General features: G+C 43.4%; 1 long non-coding RNA gene and 1 pseudogene across 1 annotated transcript; one reads left to right on the forward strand and one right to left on the reverse strand.

The window, feature by feature from the left end:
- Positions 1–859: 859 nt before the first annotated feature.
- Positions 860–19,645, forward strand: LOC130835064 (uncharacterized). The gene is made up of 4 exons (XR_009048828.1): positions 860–994; positions 16,243–16,541; positions 17,391–17,537; positions 17,890–19,645. It is a non-coding gene; the product is annotated as an uncharacterized LOC130835064 (long non-coding RNA).
- LOC130835063 (E3 ubiquitin-protein ligase RNF114-like) lies at positions 7,386–8,059 on the reverse strand (annotated as a pseudogene).
- Positions 19,646–20,696: the final 1,051 nt, after the last annotated feature.

Below are 20,696 nucleotides of genomic sequence, written 5' to 3' on the forward strand. Positions count from 1 at the left end.
TTTCTTACGGGGAGAGGAAGCCAAGTTTCTGTGTGCTGTTTCTTCTGTGGACACTCTCATTTTCTTCTCAGAATTCTTTAGACTCAGAAGTGGATATTACTATTCCCGTTTACCTCCGGTAAGTGGGGCTCAGATAGAGTAAATATCACCCTCAGAGTCACCCAGCTTTGCAAATTCCAGAGGTGGGTTTCTAACTCAGGTCTGTCTGACTCCAGAGCCCATCTCTTTCCACCACACCATCCTGACTCCCCTGGTCTGCAAACGGAATCATCATTCACTTATTCTTTCAACCATTGATAAATGCACTGTGTATCGGCACATAGTAGATACTTAGTGAATATTTGTCCAATGAATGAATGAATGAGTGAATAAGTGCCTGCCTCGTGGGGAAGAGCTCACTGTCTTCCTGGTGAGGGACATTGGTCAGGGCCACACAGTGCCATTTACAGGATGCTGCGACCACCTATTTCTGGGGAACACCCGGGAATAGTACCCAAGGATACTGGGTGTGCATCTGTGCCGGAAGGACCATGCGGGGCATGCGGACAGGAAGGGAACTTGGGCTTGAAGGGATCAGAGTGTGGGTGGGAAGATGAAGTGAGGAAGTTCCAGGGCAGAAGGGTCAGGGTGACAGGGCGGGTCCTGGAGACCAAGGGCTGGACTCTCTCAAAGGCTCTGTGTCCTGGGGAAGGAGCAGCCCGTGGAGCTCAGTCTGGACATCTGTTGGTGGCCCGTCCGTGTCTTCCCCAGTGTTTGCAGCCCCTCACTCCTGCTTTTCTTGCTTCCTTTTCAGTGACTAAGTTTTGGAAATTTACCCAGTATGATGGGCAGGAGACTCTGGTGGTTTGTCCAGAAGCTCCAATTTCATTTTCCGATGATGCGAGTTTACTCTTCCTGTGGGTGAACAGCAGGGATTCAATGGCCAAGGGCATTCTGTGGAGTCACCCTCGGTTCTCCAGCTCCTGGGACAGAGTCGGCTGTGTTTGTTTTGAAGGTAAATGTGCCCACGCTTTCCCTAGAATTGCACCTCTTGAAACTAAGAAGGTGGGATTGTGTGGGGGTGGGTAGGAATGGTGGACGGTAGGAGTGCGTTCTTTCCACAGAAAATAAACATAAATCTCAGGTGGCTCAGTGAAAGCAAAGATTGATCTCATTCCTCCTCTAGTGAGTCAAACATTTGACAACTTATAGACACAGGCTGCAAACACAGAATTTTCTCTTTTTCTGTAACGACTTAATTTCCATTTCTAGCCAGCATTTTCTGCTGTAGAAAATTTGACCGAGTCACGGGGAGGTAAGCCCCAGCAAAATCAGGGATTTCTTAGCTTTAGTTTAAACTCAGATGATTTCAGGGTTTCTCTGGCCTCCCTTCTTCCGCCGCTGACATTTTGCTTCTGGGAGAGGGAGGCATCCATTGTTCTGGTCCAGGGTTCCCCCTGATGAGCATCTTGAGGTGTATATGACCAGCCGGCTGAGGTTTTGTTGTCAGTGTCCACCTCAGCTGGTGGCCAGGGCACCCACACTGCCATCTGTGGTTGTGTCCCCTCATCACAACTCAGCAGGCTCCTGGTCCACGCTCTCAGCTAGGACCTGCATCCTTTTCTTGTCTCCCTGCACCATGCAGGCTTGGAGGTGAATTCCCTGAGGCTACCCTACAGTCCACCACCTGGACCCTACTCTACCAATCTGACTCCAGCATCTTGATGACAATGCACTCTTTCCTTGAGGCTTATTGCCCTCCTGGAGCCCCAGAAAGGAAGCAGGTGTAAGTTTTCTCCCAGATGTCCCTTATCTAACTGAGGTTTCTAATATTCTCCTGACTCCACCTCCAGGGTTTCACCTAGAGCAGAGGTTATAGTGTGGAATTCCTTCTAAGAGACACTCTCAGCTTCCTCCCCTGTTTTTTTCTTCCCTTCCTCCCTCACAGCCTCACCTCCTGTTGGGTTAGAAAACTCACTTTTATTCTTAACATATTTTTTGCCAACTCTACTGTATGTGATCCAATCTTTAGAGTCAGAATCCTCCCAACTCCCAGATTCGGGAAACACTTTTGAGCCTCTCAAAGCTGGCCTGTTGCAGTTGAAAATCTGAGTTTCAAACCTGTGTCTTCTATGGTTTTCAAGAGATTATTTTGGAAGTCAACAGCTTCCACCGTAATCTGATTTCTGCCAGGTCGTTCTGGGGAGAAGACCATGTGTGTTGACTGTTGCCGCTTGTTTGGGGTGGATGGGTAATGGGTACAAGGAAATGGGTGGTGGTGGTGGTGGGGAACCTTGGTTAGCCCAGAATGTTCCAGATATTTGGTTTGTTAAGTGGGTCTGAAAAGTGAGAACATTTCTACATGATTTTAAACTAAGCAATCATCAGAACCTCTGTTGCTGTCATTATAAGTTGATAAATTCAGGAATCCCTGCCTGCCTGCCTCACTTGAGCAATGTGGGGGGTGGAGGAATTGTTTCCACGGCAGGGCAGAGAAAACCATTCGTTGCTGATCCTTTGAGGTTGGCAGTGGGCCCAGGAAAACCAAGGAAGGGCCTGGGAGAGCTGTTGAGGTTCCCACGAGCAGGCCACGCATGAACTCTCCCTGTCACGATGAGTGGTCCTTTTGTCCAGAAGGCCTTTGAGGAGCCAATCCTGAGAGATTGCTGTGTGACCAAGGACTAGCCCCTGATGTGTAACAACTTACTTATGCCTCACAACAATTCTGCAATGTAAATACTAATATAATCCCCATTTTACAGATAGGAAAACTGAGGTGCAGGCACTTCCCTGGTGGTCCAGTGGTTAAGACTTCACCTTCCAATGCAGAGGGTGCACATTTGATCTTAGATCCCACATGACTTACGGCCAAAACAAAACATAAAACAGAAGCAATATTGTAACAACTTCAATAAAGACTTTAAAAAGAAAAAAATATAAAAAGAAAAAAAGACTGAGGTACAACAGAGATGCAGAAACTTATAGGTGAGGGAGCCAGGATTAGAACCCAGGCAGTGTACCTCTGGAGCCTACGTCATCATGAGATGACAGGAATAAGTGGTGGCCCCAGAGGGATGAAGGTGTTGGTTTTTTTAGGAGGTCCCCGTAAAAGCTGTGTGCATTGGAAAATGAGAGCTCCTTACAGGAAGCTGAGAGGGGCATCTTGCGTGTAAATGTTGGGAATTTCCCAGGCACAGGTCACTTTCTCATTGCATGTCCAAGCGAGATCCACCCAGAAGCTGGTCTGTTGTAGGAATCAGTGAGCATTTGTTGAATTGACTTGAAAATAAGGTGTTATTAATTAATGTCACTTCTCCCAAGATTTGTTTTCTCATCTAGGAAATGAACACGAGGGTCTCTACTGCCAAGCCTGTGTGTGTGTAGGTTAAAAGCAGTTACAGAACCTGAGATGACTAGAGGGGTGACAGAGCAGTGACAGGTTCCTACAACTTGATGTGGGTCAGAGCTCTAGGGAGGAAAGACGGGAAGTGCCGTGAATGGAGCACCTAAGGGAGGAAGCATCTTCCTCTCAGGTGGTCGCATTTGACTCTGTGACCTTGTGAGATGAATATTCTGCTCCGTGAACACTGATCCTGGCTCTCCCCCCATTCCCTGAAAAGCATCAGTGTCTGCTCTGCTTCAGGGTTCTTCACACCTCATCTGTTGCTGCTTGCTGGTATGTTTCCAATCCCTGCAACACACACACGTGTGTACACACACACACACACACGTGCCATCCTTGTTCTTCTGCCTGGCTAACTTCTTTAGGTCTCATTTAAATGTCCCTTTTGGGAAGCATTCTCTAATGTCCAGAATTAGCCTGGTCCTCTCTTTATGCCCCGTGGCCCCTACATGTCTTGTTGAAAATGTGCATCACCCTGGTTCTTTGTACACATCAGCCTGGCTGGACACAGACCCGTGAAGGCTGTGACTTTGACAAGACACTTAATAATGGCTCAATTCACATTTTTGGGGGATGACTGGGTGAATTACTTATTTTCTCCATTGTCACACTAGGAGAACAAGGCTCAGAGACGGGCAGTGACCCGCTCAGGGTCAACCAGCTCACAAGAGGGACTCTTGCCAGGTCAGGGACTCTGAGCTCACAATGGCAGAAACATCAACAGGCCTTGAAAAGACTTCAAAGCTCTGTGGAAAGGTGCAGAGGCTGAGAAGAAAGGACATGAAATCACTCCTGCATTCCAAACATGTACAAAGGGGTCAAAAACCAAATGCATGCTAGAAAAAGGAGCTTGTTTTCAAACTTCCAAATCATCTTATCCCAACACGTTCTCTCTCTCCAGGTGTCACCCTCCACAGAGACCCACCTGACCCCTCTCTTTCAAATGACAACTCCCTCTGAGCTCCTCTCTTCCCCATCTCTGCCTTTTTTTCCCATACACCATCTGACACATACCTGCGAATCTGATGGGTTGTGAATGGTCTGCATCGCGGCGCTGGGGGTGTCAGTTCTGTGAGTGTAGGGATGCTGTCAGATTTGTTCACAGCTGTATCTCCAGTGCCTGGAACAGTGCCTGACACCTAGTAGCCACTCAATTAAAAGCTGTAGGAATTTATGAAAAAGGAAGAAATGAGTAAGTGAAAAAACTTTCATCTTACTCCGATACTGATTCCTCTCTTAAAAATCTACATTCTCACCAAGCAATCTTATTACGACAGTTAGACTAAAACTCCACAGTTTGGAAAGGTCAGAGGCAGCTGGAATAGCAAAAATTAGATTTTAAAAGTTCATAGCATAGATGAGTGTGTAGTGATGGGGAGCATTCAGACACTGAGGGCAGGGGTGGAAATTGAAAGAGCTTCTCAGAAAAACCTGCTTCCCTACAACCTTGCCAGCAGTATATGTTGTCCCAAGTGTTAGAATTTTGCCAATTTGATAGGTGAGAAATTGCACATTAAGGTAGTTTAAAAAAAAAACTGTATTGAGGTATAATTGATGTGTAATAAATTTCACATGTTTAAAATGTACAATTTGATGCATTTGGGAGTATGGATACAGCTGTTAAACCATCACCAAAATCAAGATAAAAAATATCTGTCCCCCATAAAAGTTTCTTTGTGCCCCTTGGTAATGCCCCACTCTAGAGGCACCCCCTTACCTCATCCCCAGGCAACCATTGGTCTGTTCAGACCTTATAAATTAGTTTGCATTTTAAAGCATCTTGTATAAATGGAACCAAACAGCCTGTATCCTTCTTTGATTTCTTTCCCTCAGCATAATTATTTCACGTTTCATCCATGTCATTGCATGTCTCAATAGTTCATTCTTTTTATTGCTTAGTAGTCCTCAATTGTAGAGATACACCACGAAGTGTTCATTCATTCACCTTCTGATGGACATATGAGTCGTTCCAGACTTTGGCTATTACAGATAAAGCTCTGTTAGTGTGCTTTCATGTCTCTTAGATATATACCTGAGAGCAAATGGCTAGATCATATGATAAGCATATGTCAAACTTTATAAAAATCTGCCAAGCTGTTTTCCAAAGTGGTTGTTCCATTTTACATTCCCACTGAGAGTTCCAGCTCTTCCACATCCTCATAAATGAGTATGGCCAATCTTTTTACTTTAGCCATTCAAATAGGTGAATAGTGATTTGTCATTGCAGTTTTTTCTTTTTTTGGATAAATTATGAAATTTATTTATATTTCACCTTTGAAATGCCAGAACATAGCACATGTCACTTTCTGAAAGTCATCTTATTAGAAATACATGAAGTGCACTTAATAGAAGGAAATCAGTTTCTTGGTATCAACAGTGAGACCACCATCATCAGGTCCCTCAAATGAAGGTTTTGTCAAATTTCCCTCTAAACGTAGACCGAGATGAACTTTTTCCAGAAATTAGAGTGAAGAAGCTGACCATAATACCTGGGCCCTCCCAAGCAACAGCACATCAGAAAAAGTTACTTTGCCCCCAAAGGGCCCCATCTTTGCTGGTGCCTAGGCACGTGCAGCTCTCACTGGCAGGTAGGGCGAAGCCCATGGCAGCAGTGTAGGGGCCCAGAGCCCCCCGTCAATTGAAACCTCAGCCACTGACCAGAAAAAATGTCCATATTCGGACAAGAGGTCTAACGGGAAAAATGAACCTAACTCTAGATGCCTCCTGGTGGATCAGAAGCTCTACTCCACCAGATTAGAAAGCCCTTCCTTAGCCTTGTGTTTATTAACATTCGTGCATTAGGTCGAACTTCGAGCTTCTCGAGCTGTTAGCAAAGCCAGTTTCCAGTGGACAGTTTCCACTACTGAATGCTCCCAGGAAGCACTGTACCTTCTGAACAGCGTGTCTTCTCACAGCAGGCAGTGATACCGGATTTCCCCAACCCCTCTGCTTTAGAAGGCAGGTTTTCACACACCAATTTGCGTGTTGAAACCAGTTCTGTAAGGAAACCATTTGTGATAGAAAAGCAACACTCAGTTTAATCTAAGTTACCAAATAAAAGAGGAAAGAACTAGTATCCAATGCAGCCCCAAACATCTTCTCATTCATTTGAGGACTCCTTTTTGTGCTTCAAGAACAAGAACATAAGCAGGCTCCCAATTAGAGAGGCAAACATGACTAAGTTGTTAGAAAATACTTCATTAGTTTGAAAATCAGAACCAAAAAGCTATGACCCTCCCATCTCACTTATCTGACCCTCCTCCCTACTTATCGATAGATGGAGTTTAACTTTCCTTAGCCAAAAACACTTATTTTCACTAAAAGTATGTGGTTACACCTTATCCTACAAAGGCACCATGCAGGTATTTAAGATTGAACCAGTTAATCCTAAGGGTGTGCAGGAATGGTAGGAAAATATCACTAAGCAAAACTTCCAGCATATTAAGCCCAGAACATTCACCCCAATGGGACTTGTGAAATGTTTTGCACGAGGTAACTCCAGCTCTGGCAGCTGCTGCCAAGGACCAACTAACAGTAACTTGCACACAAGGCGCTCCATCACTGACCAGATGCACCACCGCCAGAGTTCACACACCTGGGGACAAGGAGAGGACACGGTTGTCTCATTTGTGCTATTCGTGACCCAGAAAAGGTCCTGGCTGGCTCGGAGGATCTGAGAGATCAACACTGAACAGGAGGCACAAACGTGAAACAAGGACAGGTGGAGAAGCTGGGTTCCCTTCCAAAGAGGAGGCAGAAGAGGTGGCGGGAAGTGGCTGAGGAGTGATAAAAGACCAGACATGGGACAAACAGGGTGAACAGTAAGGGAAGAGCCCGAAGGAAAGGAGGGCTCTGACTGGGAGACCTGTTCCCTGCCGGAAGCGACCCTGTCCTAACATCCAGGCTCACTTGCAGGCCTGTCGTACAGGAGGTGGATGCGTCACCCGTTCCGCGCTTAGGAGGTAATGGAAGCGCTGGGATGTAAGCCCCCCACAGAGCCCGCTCACTGGTCGAGGATGGAGCGCTGCTGCACCTGGGTCATCACGTCCTCCTCGCCCACGTCGTAATCCACGAACGTGTCGTAAAAAAACTGGTGCCGGCGCCGCATGTGCTCTGTGAAGCTGGGGTCTCCCCAGAGCATCGAGGCACATATTGGACAAACCACAGATTTGGCGTCCGTGCTGTGGAATAACTCGCAGCGCTCCACAGGTACTTCTTGATCAAAATTCTTCTCAGGACAGTAAGGACGAGGAAAAGGGTAACGGTTTGGGACATTTCTTGGCTGAAGGGACGCATCGTTGGTGGTGGCCTTCACAACCTTCCCTGATGTAATTCCGGGATTTGGAACAGGTGCTCACAGGGGCCCGGATCTTGGATAGGGAGAAATGTTTACGGCGGCCCTTGGCAAGACATCTCTGTGCTCTCAACCTGCCGCTCCAGCTCCACGGCTCAGATGCCAGGTGCCAGGGTGCTGCGACGCACCCCACGGGCAGCCTTCTGCGGCTTCAGACATTCCTGCAGGCATGCAGAGCAAAAGACGTGTCGGCAGGGCACCCGCACCGGCTTCTCGTACACCTCTAGGCACACGGGACGCGTGGAGCGGCCCAGGGGCTCGGCCTCCAGCGCGCGCCCTGCCAGCTGCGCACCACCATCGCAGTGCTGTGACTGCGCCGACATCCTCCCGCCGCGAAGCGCAGCGCAAAGGCTGCGGAGCAGGAGGAGGAACACGAGGGGGCGGGGCTCGCGGCCAGCCGGGGCGGGGCGAGGGCCTCATTGCAGTTTTCATTAGGATTGTATAGGTTTATTGGCCAACTGCAATACCTTCTTTGGTGAAACGTATGGTTAAATCTTTTACCCATTTTTAATTAGGTGTCTTGCTTTGCTATTTTGGGGTTTTGAGAGTTTATATTCTGGAGACAGATTCCTTATCAAATATATGGTTTGCAAATATCTTCTCTCTCTCTTCAGCTTATCTTTTCATTCTTTTAACAGCATCTTTCAAAGAGCAAAAATTATTAACTTTGATGAAGTCCAAATTGTCAGCTTTTCTTATACAGATTGTGCTTTTGTTGTTTAAGAAATAAGTATTTGCTCAACCCAAGGTCATGAAGGGTTTCTCCTATATTTTTTCCTGGAAGTTTTATATAAAGTTTTAAATATATATAATATGTCTGTCTGTCTGTATATACTATATATGTATATACGCACATAGATATGTGTATGTATATACTATATATGTACACATATACAACAATGTGAATACATGTATATACATGCATATATATAATTTTATAGCTTTACATGTACATCTACTATCTGTTTTGAGGTTTTTTGGTATATAGTACAACTATGGGTTGAAGTCCTTTTTTTTTTTTTTTTCTTTTTTGTATATGCATATCCAATTGTTGTTACAACATCAATTTTTGAAAAGGATCTCCTTTCTCCACTGAATTGCCCTTACACCTTTGTCAGTTATACTCATGCCTCAGTCTATTTCTGTACTCTCTATTCTTTCCCACTGATCTATTTGTTTATTTAGTCACCAATAGCACAGTTTCTTAATTACCATAGCTTTGTTGTCTTAGATCAGGTAGTGTTAGATATATAAATTTGTTGTTCTTTTAAAAGGTTGTTTTGGCTATAATTGGTTCTTTGTATTTCCATACAAATTTCAGAATTACTTGTTATTTTCTACCAAGAATCCTAATTTTGATTCAGATTATGTTGAATCTATAGATCAGTTTAGGCTAGATTTACATCAAGACTGTCTTCTGATCCACAAATATAGTAATGAATTATTTTTAATACTATTGTAAATCATATTGCTTTTTAAAATTTTCAATTTTTGGCTTTTCCCATTGATTGTATATAGAAATATATTTGACTTTTGTTTGTTTACTTATATCCTGCAAGCCTGCTAAACTCACTCATTAGTTTTAGTGGCTTTTTTTTGGTAGAGTCCACAAGTTTTTCTAAATAGAAAAATACAATCATGGAGTCTTTGAATAAAGACAGTTTTATGTATTTTCCAACCTGAATACATTTAATTTCTTTTTTCTTGCCTTATTGCACTGGCTAGAATCGCCAGCAAAATGTTTAATGGAAATGGTTTGAGCAGATATGATTGACTTCTTCCTGATTCAGTCTTTCACCATTAAGTATGATGTTAGCTGTGGATTATTCAGGGATGCCCTTTATCTTATGGAAGAATTTTCCTTCAGTTTTTACTTAGCTAGTAGTTTTAATCAGCAATAGATGTTGCATTTTGTCAAATGTTTTATTTTCACCTACTGAGATGATTATACAATTTTTCCTTTCATCATTTTTAGGGCAGATTACATTGATTGATTTTTAAATAAATCAACTTTGTATTCTTGGGATAAACACAAGTTGTTCATGCTATACTATTCTTTTTTTTTTTCTTTTCTTTTCTTTTTTAAGAACTTTTACTGAGATACAGTTAACATACAATAAACTACATATATGTAGAGTGTACAATTTGGTATCCCAATTCCCAATTCATTCCCCCCCACCCTTTCTGCTTTCCCCACTTGGTATACTATTCTTTTAAAATATATTATTGCTTTATATTTGCAAAAATTTTTCCAGAAACTTTTGCAACTAAGTTCATGAAGAATATTCATCTGTACTATTCTCTTCTTGTAATGTCTTTCTGGTCATAGAATAAAAGTATTGCTGGTTTCATAAAAATGAGTTGGAAAGTACATTTTTAATTTACTTTCCTGGTAAAGTATGGTGGAGAATTAGATTTATTTCTTCCTTAAATATTTGCTAGAATTTACCAGTAAATTTTGGTACCTGGAATTTTCATTATTGGAAGGTTTTTAACTAAAAATTCAATGTCTTTAAATACATAGAACATATCAGGTTATCTGTTTCTTTTTTAACAATCTTTGGTAGTTTATGTCTTCCAAGGAATTTTTCCATTTCACCTAACTTGTTTAATTTCTTGCCATAAAGCTGTTCATAATATTTTCTTGTCATCTTTTTAATTTTTGTAGAACCTGTAGTGATGCTACTGCTCTCTTTCCTAGTCTTGATAATCTGTAACTTTGATTTTTTTTTCTTGATCAGCCTGGCTAGAGGCTTATCAATTTTATTGACATCTTCAAAGAACCAGTTTTTAGTTTTATTGATTTTCTCTACTTTTTTAAAAAATTTCATTGATCTCTGCTCTTATCTTCATTGTGTCTTTTATTTGACTTACTTCAGGTTTAATTTTCTCTTTTTAAAATCTAGTTTCTTAAGGGGGAATCTGAGGTCAAATCTTTCTTTTTTTCTAAAATACACAGTCAGTGCTATAAATTTTCCTTTAGTAAATATGTTAGTGAATCCAATAAATTTTGATAATTTCAGTTATGGGTTGAGTCCATTTGATTTCTTATCCTTATTTGCATCGTATTCCCTGATGCTTTACATGCCTGGTATTGCTTGATTGAATGACAATCATTGTAGCTTGTTAGTGGCTAGATGTTTTTGTATTCCTATAAATATCCTTGAGCTTTGTTCTGGGATGCAGTTAAGCACTTGGAGATATTTTGATCTTTTGAGTCTGGTTTTTAAGATTTATTGGGTGGGGCCAGGGCAGTGTTTAGTCTGTGGCTAATTATTCCCCACTGCTGAGATACGCTGTTTCTGAGTACTCTACAGAATGGTCCCTGAGAAAAAAAAAGATTGCCAGGTCTGGGAACGGCACTACACCCAACCCTGTGTGAGCCCTGAATACTATTCCCTCTAATCCTTTTTGGTGGTTCTTTCCCTGGCCTCAAGTAGTTTTCTCACATGCATGTTCTGACAGTACTCTGCTGAATAGTTGAGGGTGAGCCTTTGAAGTTCTCTGAAGTTTTCTCCTCTCCAGTGCTCTGTCCAGAATCTCTGGCCACCTTGAACTCTCTGGACTCTGAGCTCTGTCTCCTTAACTCTAGGAGCCCTTGGACTCCACCTGAGTTCCCTTCCCTGCAGGGACACCTGGAATGTTTCTCAAGGCAGAAAGTGGGGCAATCATAGGGCTCAGTGCATTTGTTTTCCACCTCTCAGGGTCACTGTCTTTCATTGCCTGATGTCCAATATGTTGAAAACTATTGTTTTGTACCTTTGTCTATTAAAAACATTTTTTCTAGTTGGAGGGTAAATTTGGTCCTTGTTACTATTGGTCCTCCAATGCATCTTGGTCATAAGTTTTAGACTAGCTTTAATTAATTTTTCTCTTATGAGCGAGGTTATACATCTTTTCATATAATTTAGATTCTTTTTTTGTAAATTGTCTATTTGTTTCTTGGTTCATTTTTCACCAGGGTTTTTCTTCCTCCTATAATTTTGGAAAACTCTGTAGAGATTTAAATACCAGGGATACTAAGACTTTGTTGTTCTTGTGATTTAAATTGCAAATACTTTCCTAGTATAATATTTATTATTTTAATTTTTATGTTTTTGTCATGTAAATGCTTTTAATTTTTATGTAAAAATATTTTCCCATATTGCTTCTAAATTATTAAATGTATTTCTTTAAAAACAAGCAACATAAGTAAGCACATTACGGGGAAACCAAGCATTCAGATAAACTTTTCAAGTTTCCCTTGGATGAAAGACACTAAGGTTCTGATATAACAGCTAGGCTGTCAGTACCCAGAATTTTTTAGAGACCAATACATTTGAAATATGTTTGTATTGAATATTTGCATGAATCTGTGTTATAAATCTGTTGCTAAAGTTGGATGAGGTAAACCTCTGAATGTTGAATTCAGTTGTTCTTTTCAAAGTTCTGGTTATATTGAAAGGGTCCCTGGGAAGAAATTCCAAGCACAGGAACCCAAGCAGAAAGACTCACATTTAGGGATGGGCAAAGAGTCTAAACAGGGAAGCATGGCTAGGGAAAAGTGGTGCCATCATTTACTGAGCACACACTATGTGGTGACACCATAGAAGGAGATAGTTGTAGAAGAAGATAGTTGGATAAGAGAAAGGCTGCAGTGGAAATAGTCCTGCTTGTGGCTGTCTAGTCTGTGGAATACCCTTCCTAAATTTGGAAACTTGTCCTCCTTATGATACCTGCATGCCTGAAGCAGAAATCAGTAACTCACGTTTCCAGCTTCCTCTGCAATTCAGGGCAGGCATGTGACTCAGGCTTCACCAATCAGATGCACTGACATGAGACTTTGATTTGCAAAAGAGAAATGATTGGATGAGGCAAGTGCACCCATAAATCCAGTTTCTTGGGAGAATTACAGCAGAGGCTACTCCAAAGACGGGCAGGCAGGGCTGGGGTGCTGGGGTCCAGCTTCCTAGTCAGCCTATTGAGATAAGATGTCCAAACTCAATGGAAGTGGCAGTGGGTGAACTTCACTGGAGGTGAAAAGCAGGGGGTTTTGAATATTGTTCCTGGATATCGTGGCCACCAAACTGATCCTCTGACCCTTTGGTGGGGAGGTCTGGGAGGTCCCTAACCATCTTTAAATTGGTGCTGGGTGTACCTCTGGCTATTGTCCATTATTTAAGGATTGTCAGTAAGGAGACACATTTGAAACTTGCAGCTTCTTCCCAGCTGATGGGAAGAGAAAACACACACACACGCACACACACACACACACACACAGGAGGGAGACAAATAAGAAAAAAATTCTCTTTGTTTTCTTCATAGAATAGAGATGAGAGAAAGTAAAACCATTGTATTATGGCCCCCAACCATTCTCCTTGTTCGGTTGAAAATGAATCTAGCATTTTCTATATACCAGATGCAGTGCCAAGTGACAGATCTCTATGAGATGCAAAAGGAAAACCAGCATATCAAAACTCTTCAACCAGTGGGGATACCAAAAACAATAAAAGCCTTTATCACTCACTGCAGTCCCGTCTGGAAAATAATTCTGCACAGGCTGCACGGTGTGAGATGTTTGAAGTTACCAAACATGAAGGAAGCCCAAACATGTTAGTTTGATAAATTAGCGGGAGGTTATTCTACCCCCCTTCTCAAGAAGATCATAGAAAATTTGTTAGCACAGACTGACAATACTCCAAGGAAGAAAAATTTCCAGGAATGTTCATTAATGCTTTAGTTCCTGTCACTATAAGTTAGATTCTTTTGAGAAAGCCTTTAAACGTTTCAAAATTTATTTTATTTAAGTATAGTTGATTTACAATGTTGTGTTAATTTCTACTGTATAGCAAAGTGATTCAGTTATACATATGTATATATATATACACATTCTTTTCCGTATTCTTTTCCATTATGGTTTATTACAGGATACTGAATATAGTTCCCTGTGCTAAGCAGTAGGACCTCATTGTGTATCTATTCTATGTATAATAGTTTGCATCTACTAACCCCAAACTCCCAATCCATCCCTCCTCCACTCCCCTTCCGCCTTGGCAACCACACGTCTGCTCTCTATGTTAGTGAGACTGTTTCTGTTTCATGTGGATAAGTTCATTTGTGTCATATTTTAGATTCCACATGTAAGTGATACCATATGGCATTTGTCTTTCCCTTTCTGACTTACTTCACTTAGTATGATAATCTCTGGGTCCATCCATGTTGCTGCAAATGGCATTATTTCCTCCTTTTTATGGCTGAATAATATTCCATTGTGTATTGTATATCTTCTTTATCCACTCATCTATCGATGGACATTTAGTTTGTTTCCACATCTTGGGAAAGCCTTTAGAATTTGATGGTCAATGCAAAAAACCCCCAGCCTCTCACCTTTATGTGGTGCCTCACAGTTTCTACAGCACATGCATTCATTCATTCAGCCAGTAGTTAATGGAGGATCTGCTATATGCCAGGCACTAGTCTAGAATCAGTGAACAGCAGTGAACAGTACTTGCAAATTCCTCCCTTCCATGGAATTAACACTCTCCTGCTGTTCTCCCGTAGCACAGTGAACAGCTGTCTTGGACTAGGATCATTTTCCATATGGAAAATTGGGATTCAGGTCATGCAGCCTATAAGCCCCTCCCTAGCCTCTTCTCCACAGAGCAGCCAGACTGATCTTTTATTTTTTTTAATTTTTTTAACTTTTTGTTTTATATTGGAGTAGAGTTGATTAACAATGTTGTGAGACTTCCCTGGTGCTCCAGTGGCTAAGACTGCACGCTCCCAATGCAGGGGGCCGGGGTTCGATTCCTGGTCAGGGAACTAGATCCCACATGCAGGCTGCTACTTAGAGTTCGCATGCTGCAACGAAGATCACACATGCCACAACTAAGATCCTGTGCAGCCTAAATAAATAAATATTTTTTAAAAAAAGAATGTTGTGTTAGTTTCAGGTGTACAACAAAGTGATGCAGTTATGTGTGTGAGTGTGTGTGTGTGCACACACACTCACACGCATATCTATTCTTTTTCAAAGTCTTTTCCCAATTAGGTTGTTACAGAATATTGAGCAGAGTTCTCTGCGCTACACAGTAGGTCCCTGTTGGTTATCCATTTTCAATATAGCAGTGTGCACATGTCAATCCCAAACTCCCTAACTACCCCTCTCCCCAACTCTTCCCCCATAACCATTAGTTTGTTCTCTAAGTCTATGAGACTGTATCTGTTCCATAAATAAATTCATGTGGATCATTTTAAACAATGCAAATCACTCCCTGCTGAAAATCCTGCAGTGGTTTTTCATCACTCCTAAGAATGAAATCCAAGTTCCTTACCGTGGCCTGCAAGGCCTTGAAAGAGCTGGTGCAGTCTGACCTCATCTTGCACCTCTCTCTCCCTTGCTCACTGTAATTGAGCCACATTTGTCTTCTCTCTATCTTTCCAATACACCAAGCTGCATCCTACCACAGGGCCTTTGCACCATCTATTCCTCAACATGCTACTCTCCAAATATTTCCCTGCTACCATTCAGGTTTTGGCTCAAGTATCACCTCTTCAGGGAGGCCTTCCAAGATTTGTCTGCCTTACCTAAATGATCACACACTCACGCATCTTTCCCCAACACCTGTTTTATTTTTCACATAATGCTATCAGTCACCTTTCTTAGTCACAAGCAATGGAAAAGGAATCTGGCTGATATAGTGGTGGTGAAGGGGAATAACAGCCTTCAAAGTTAGAAATACTGCCCTGTCCTTCTATCCCTTACCAGCTGTGTGGTCTGAGACAAGCTTCTTAATCTTTTTGATCCTCTAAAGATGGTAAGTCAGATCATGTGCTTCTCTTGCACAAAACCTTCTAAGGGTTTCCATCTCAGGCAGAGAAAAGGTCAGGCTCCTTCCTCTGCCCTGTAAAGCCAAACCAACTGGACCACTACGTGTCCGACCTCTTCTCCCACTCCTTCCCCTCTCACTCTGCCCCAGCCACTTTGGCCCTTACTGTACCTCTAGGGGCCAGACATGCTGCTGCCTCAGGGCCTTTGCACTTGCTGACTGCTCTCTTTGCAGTACTCTTCTCTCACCATCCATAGGGCTTGCTTCCTCACTTCTTTTCAGCTCTCATTCAAATGTTGCCCTTTCAGTGAGACCTTCAAGCCCTGGTTGAAAATTGCAACCCTGTCCCTCCCTCCCCAAACCCATCCCCCTCCCCTCATTTCCTGCTCTGTTTTTCTCCATAGCACTCATCAGCTTGTAACATATTGTGTCATTTACTTGTTTGTATTCTGTCTCCCTTCACTGCAATGACCACTCCGTGAGAAAGGATGCATCCAAGCACTTAGAATCTGAGCACATGATAGGCAGATCTGCTGAGAAAATGAATTAACCAGATCAGCTTCCTTTCCTCCTCACCTATGCAGTGCGTGGTTAGAGTCCCTCCTGACATCAGGCTTGTGAGGATGAAATGAGATTAAGTCCTTAGAGTGGCTAGTGCGCTGTCCATGGGTACCAATCTCAGGTCCTCTCCTTTCCAGCTTGTAGGCCTGGCTTCTCACCCAACACAAGCAGCCCAGAGAACAGATCTGATTAATGCCCTTCACCTCGAGCACCCTGAGTGCTGTGTTTGAAGAAGACATGCAGCCAACAACTATCAGCAGCTAAACTCCTGTCTGCCAGAGGTTCAGCCCAGAGGTGGCCACACTCAGACAGCCACTGAGGAGAGAGGACGAGGACACTCAGCTTTGGAAGGAAGCAGGATACCATCGATCCTGCAGATGGGACAGTAGCAGGGGACGTTCCGGACGCTCTTTCAGCCTGAGGACTCACAGTCTAGGTGGGTTTACATATCTCCCCGTATAGACGTCAGAATGAAATAAATAATGAGCTGCTACAGAGATCCACAGGTGGGAAGGGCAGACTTCTTTGGGAAGGTGAGAATTCAATTGAATTATATTATGAGGAATTTGTGGGTATCTTGAAGGCAAAATAACACCCAACTTTGAACTAATTAAGACACAGGAGTGTAATGGGTGGAGATGAAGATACCATCTTTAAAGGCTGAATTGGAAGATGGTTCTTTGGGATACTAGTCCACCACCTTCTTGATCTGCTGGCTTTCAGAAGAAAAGGCTGGACTGGTACCTGTGCCCGAGCTGAGTGGCCACAGGATTTCCTTCTACTTTACCCCCCGCGTTAGGTAGGCTTACTCCCCACCATCACGGTAGTTCACACATCCGAGAGGAGTTCAGGTTTAACCCAGACCTTGTCGGGGGTGCTGTCCGATGGTGCACAGCAGGCAGCTCTCAGAGAAGGGAGGTCTGAAATGAGCATGCCCAGCTCAGTGATGAGACAAAGAGAAAGTCAGACTCTCCCTCCTGGGGAGTGGGATGGAAATACTCTTGCCTTTATGGAAATACCAGGAGTAGGGGAGAGATTGCTCCTGGCAAAGCCAGCCAATCACGGCTGGCTGAATTTGAGGTTGATTTGGAAAACTGTAACAAAAGCAATGAATTCAGACAGGTATATTAACACTGCCCTCATCATCAACATGTCAATATCACCACCACCAACAATAATAGTAACAATAGCACCTCAGCAACAGCAACCACAGCACCACCCCCTCCCGTTCCAGGGAGCAGCAGAGTGTTTCCTTAACATGCATCATCTCATTTAACCCTCACAGGATTTGCCTGAAACAGTGAAATGGGGAGAGACTGTGGATGAAATTATACTCCTAAGATATATGTCATCCAGTAAAAAAGAACTCAGTTTTGGAGGTAAACAGGTTTGAGTTCTAACCCAGCTTTTTTTATTACCTGAACATCCTCAAGTAAGTTCCATAACCTCCCTGAATTTCAATTTTTTATTTCTCATGGGGAAAAAAATGAATCCTAGCTTTGTTGTGAGGACTGAATAAGGTAATATGTGAGGTGCAGGGCACCCTTCCCAGTGGGGTCGCCTGGAAGGCATCTTGTCAAATCAGATTCTAAGAGAAACAACTGGGGGATGAGGTCACCCTTCTACCCACCCTCTCTCTTCTCTGGGGTCCTTTATCTTTCATCATTTTGCTTTCTCTCAGCTGGGAGCTGTCAGAAAAGCTCAGAAGGGTGGGAAAAGACAGCTTTTATCCCCTACACTTGTCACCTTCAGCTTTTCACCGATGCTCTGTTCTGTTTTCTCAGGAAACATAAAAAAAGAAAACCTTCACAAACACAGAAACATCAGAAACAACCCTACTTCTTCAAGGCAGACTCTCCAAAGACAGAGGGAATTTAACCTCTGTCCAGCTGAGGGCCTTGTTTGTATGTTGGGTTCTACATGTTTGTGCCCAAGAGAACTGGCAGAAAGGCCAGGATGCTCAGGGGACCCTGGGCTTGGTAGGCACCTGCCACTGAACAACAGCACACTTTCTCCAGGCTCCACCCTGAGGGCAGTACAGTGCTTTGAGAAGCAGGGTGGGAATGGTCCACGGAAAACGTGCATCTGTGGAAGATGGCGAAGCAGTCCCCCACCTCTGGCCAATAGAATTCATCAACGAATACAGGCACTCACCCTCCTCGGTCTGCAATGATCAGCACCCAACAACGGAACTATCGTTCTTCTCAGTTGGCTTCCTGAAGTCAGGGGCTGCACTGTTTGGTTCTCCACTCTTCCTCATGACTGTTTCCCTCAACTTGGGTCCGATTCTGATCACGGGCAGAGCTCCAGCCTCAGCCTGATGGTGAGCGGTGCCACTGAAGCAGATTGCGTGTCAGAGTTTGTCCCACCCCAGGCAAAGGTGCAGGCTTTTGTATTCCTGCACTGGCCATCAATGGCTATGAGGTGGAGGGTGGGAAGGGCCCTGGGAAAGTTCTCAAGTTCTTCTAACAATCTGCACCAACAAGGAAGGCTCCAGTGCCCAGGGGCAAGCCTGGGAATGTTGCAGGGGCAAACCCGTGGCAGCAAAGGATCCAGGGCCTGGAGGTAGAGGCAGAGTTGGTGAGAGGGTTCTGAGGAGGTCTGGGCTGGGCCTCCTGTGCTTTCCTTCAACCCAAGGTTTTGGTAAGAGATCAGTGTAAAGTGTAGGCCTGCGTGGCGCTGCTCACGCTGTCCCCCTGATCTGGGCAGATGGAGACATTCACTGTCACAGTCAGAGACGGTCATCCTGGGGTTTGGGGCCGTAGCCCCATTAAGCAGGAGAATGTCCCCGGCGTGGCCCTGCCCACAGCGCACAGAGTTTCCACGTGTGCAAGTGGCTGTGAGGGCAGCAGCCTGATGTGCCTGGGTCTCTGGAACGAGGCTCTTTTATAATTATAAAAGCAACATACGGGGGCTTCCCTGGTAGCACAGTGGTTAAGAATCTGCCTGCCAATGCAGGGGACATGGGTTCGATCCCTGGTATGGGAAGATCCCACATGCCATGGAGCAACTAAGCCTGTGTGCCACAACTACTGAGCCTGCGCTCTAGAGCCTATGAGTCACGACTAATGATGAGTCCACGCTCTGCAATTACTAAAAAAAAGCCAGCGCGCCTAAAGCCCGTGCTCTGCAACAAGAGAAGCCACCGCAGTGAGAAGCCCCGCACCGCGACGAAGAGTAGCCCCCGCTCTCTGCAACTACAGAAAGCCTGTGTGCAGCAAAGAAGAGCCAACACAACCAATAGATATAAATAAATAAATAAGTTTATAAAAAAAGCAATATATGAATATGAGACAATAAAATGCAACACTTCTGAATGGGTACCCCACCTCCAGATGAGTCCTGCTACATCTAGACTGTAGAAAATTATTTCTACATTTAGAAATAATGTTTAAACATTTCTGCTTTTTTTTATGATTATATATCACTCAATTTTATACATATGTTTATAGTTATATACATATAATTTTTGGGATTATATATTCTTTACATTGAAAAATAAGGGAGCTAGTCTACTTGCTCTATTATCTACTTTCTCTTCCTTCCTTCTACATTTTCTTGGTTTTCCTGAGGTTTTGGTGTCATCTGTGGATTGACTTGAGGTAGAATGACTGTAAATCTAAGTTTAAGTTTTGGGTGCCTCAATCTCTCAGTCTCCTTCCACAGCCTTGAGCCTAATTTTGAATTTGCAAGACTGTGCTCATTTTCTTAAAGAGAGTCTCCAAATTGTACAAGCTTCAGCCCCTCAAAACCTGGATCTGTCCCGTTAACTTTATAATGTCAAAGTTGTCACATATGTATGCGGCAGAGGTATATGGCATGTGACTGTACTAACACGCAGTAATTACCGTGCTGTAATGAGGATGTTCTAAGATCTGTTTCTTATTTCATCAACTGAAACTGTGCCTGTGGACCCCGTGGTGGAAAATGAGTTGCTTAGCACCTGGAAAATTCTCACCATCTCTTCACCCCTCTGTCTTCTGACTTCTATCAGCTAAATCACAGTCACTTTCTCTTTATTAAATATAAGGAAAGCATCCCTGCTTTGTCCATGGTTTGATTCTACAATTCTAAACCAGCAAAAGCATTCGCAATATGGTTTGTTATGATTCCTTGGATAAAAATTTCTACGAAGCCAAGGAGTTTGCTTAGTTCCAAGGAGAGGGAGCCACTGTGGAGGACGCAGAGGAGGGGAGAGATTCGGGCCTGGGATTTGGGGGCTGGCTCTTTCCTTCACTGAATGTGTGGCTTTCGGCAGTCATTCCTCATCCCTGGGCCTCGGTTTCCTCATCTATGAAATTGAGATCCTAACTGAGTCGATCTTGTTGGGCTGTGAAAGTGCTGTGTGTGTGCATACAAGGTAGATTTCTTAGCATGTAGTAAGCGCTCGGTACAGCTTAGTGCTGTTATTACAAATACTGATCTCGTGCGTCTCAACCGCTCCATCAGATTTCAGTCATAGTCTCTTTACTCTCAGTTCTGTGACATTGCTTCCACTTGCTTCTCCAGCCCTTTTATTGCATTTTTTATTGGGGCCATAATTTTTAATTTCCAGGAACTGTTTCATATTCTTCTTTTTTTCTCAGAACAG

The sequence above is a fragment of the Hippopotamus amphibius genome, chromosome 13 (assembly GCF_030028045.1).
Source record: "Hippopotamus amphibius kiboko isolate mHipAmp2 chromosome 13, mHipAmp2.hap2, whole genome shotgun sequence".
Taxonomy (NCBI): domain Eukaryota; kingdom Metazoa; phylum Chordata; class Mammalia; order Artiodactyla; family Hippopotamidae; genus Hippopotamus; species Hippopotamus amphibius.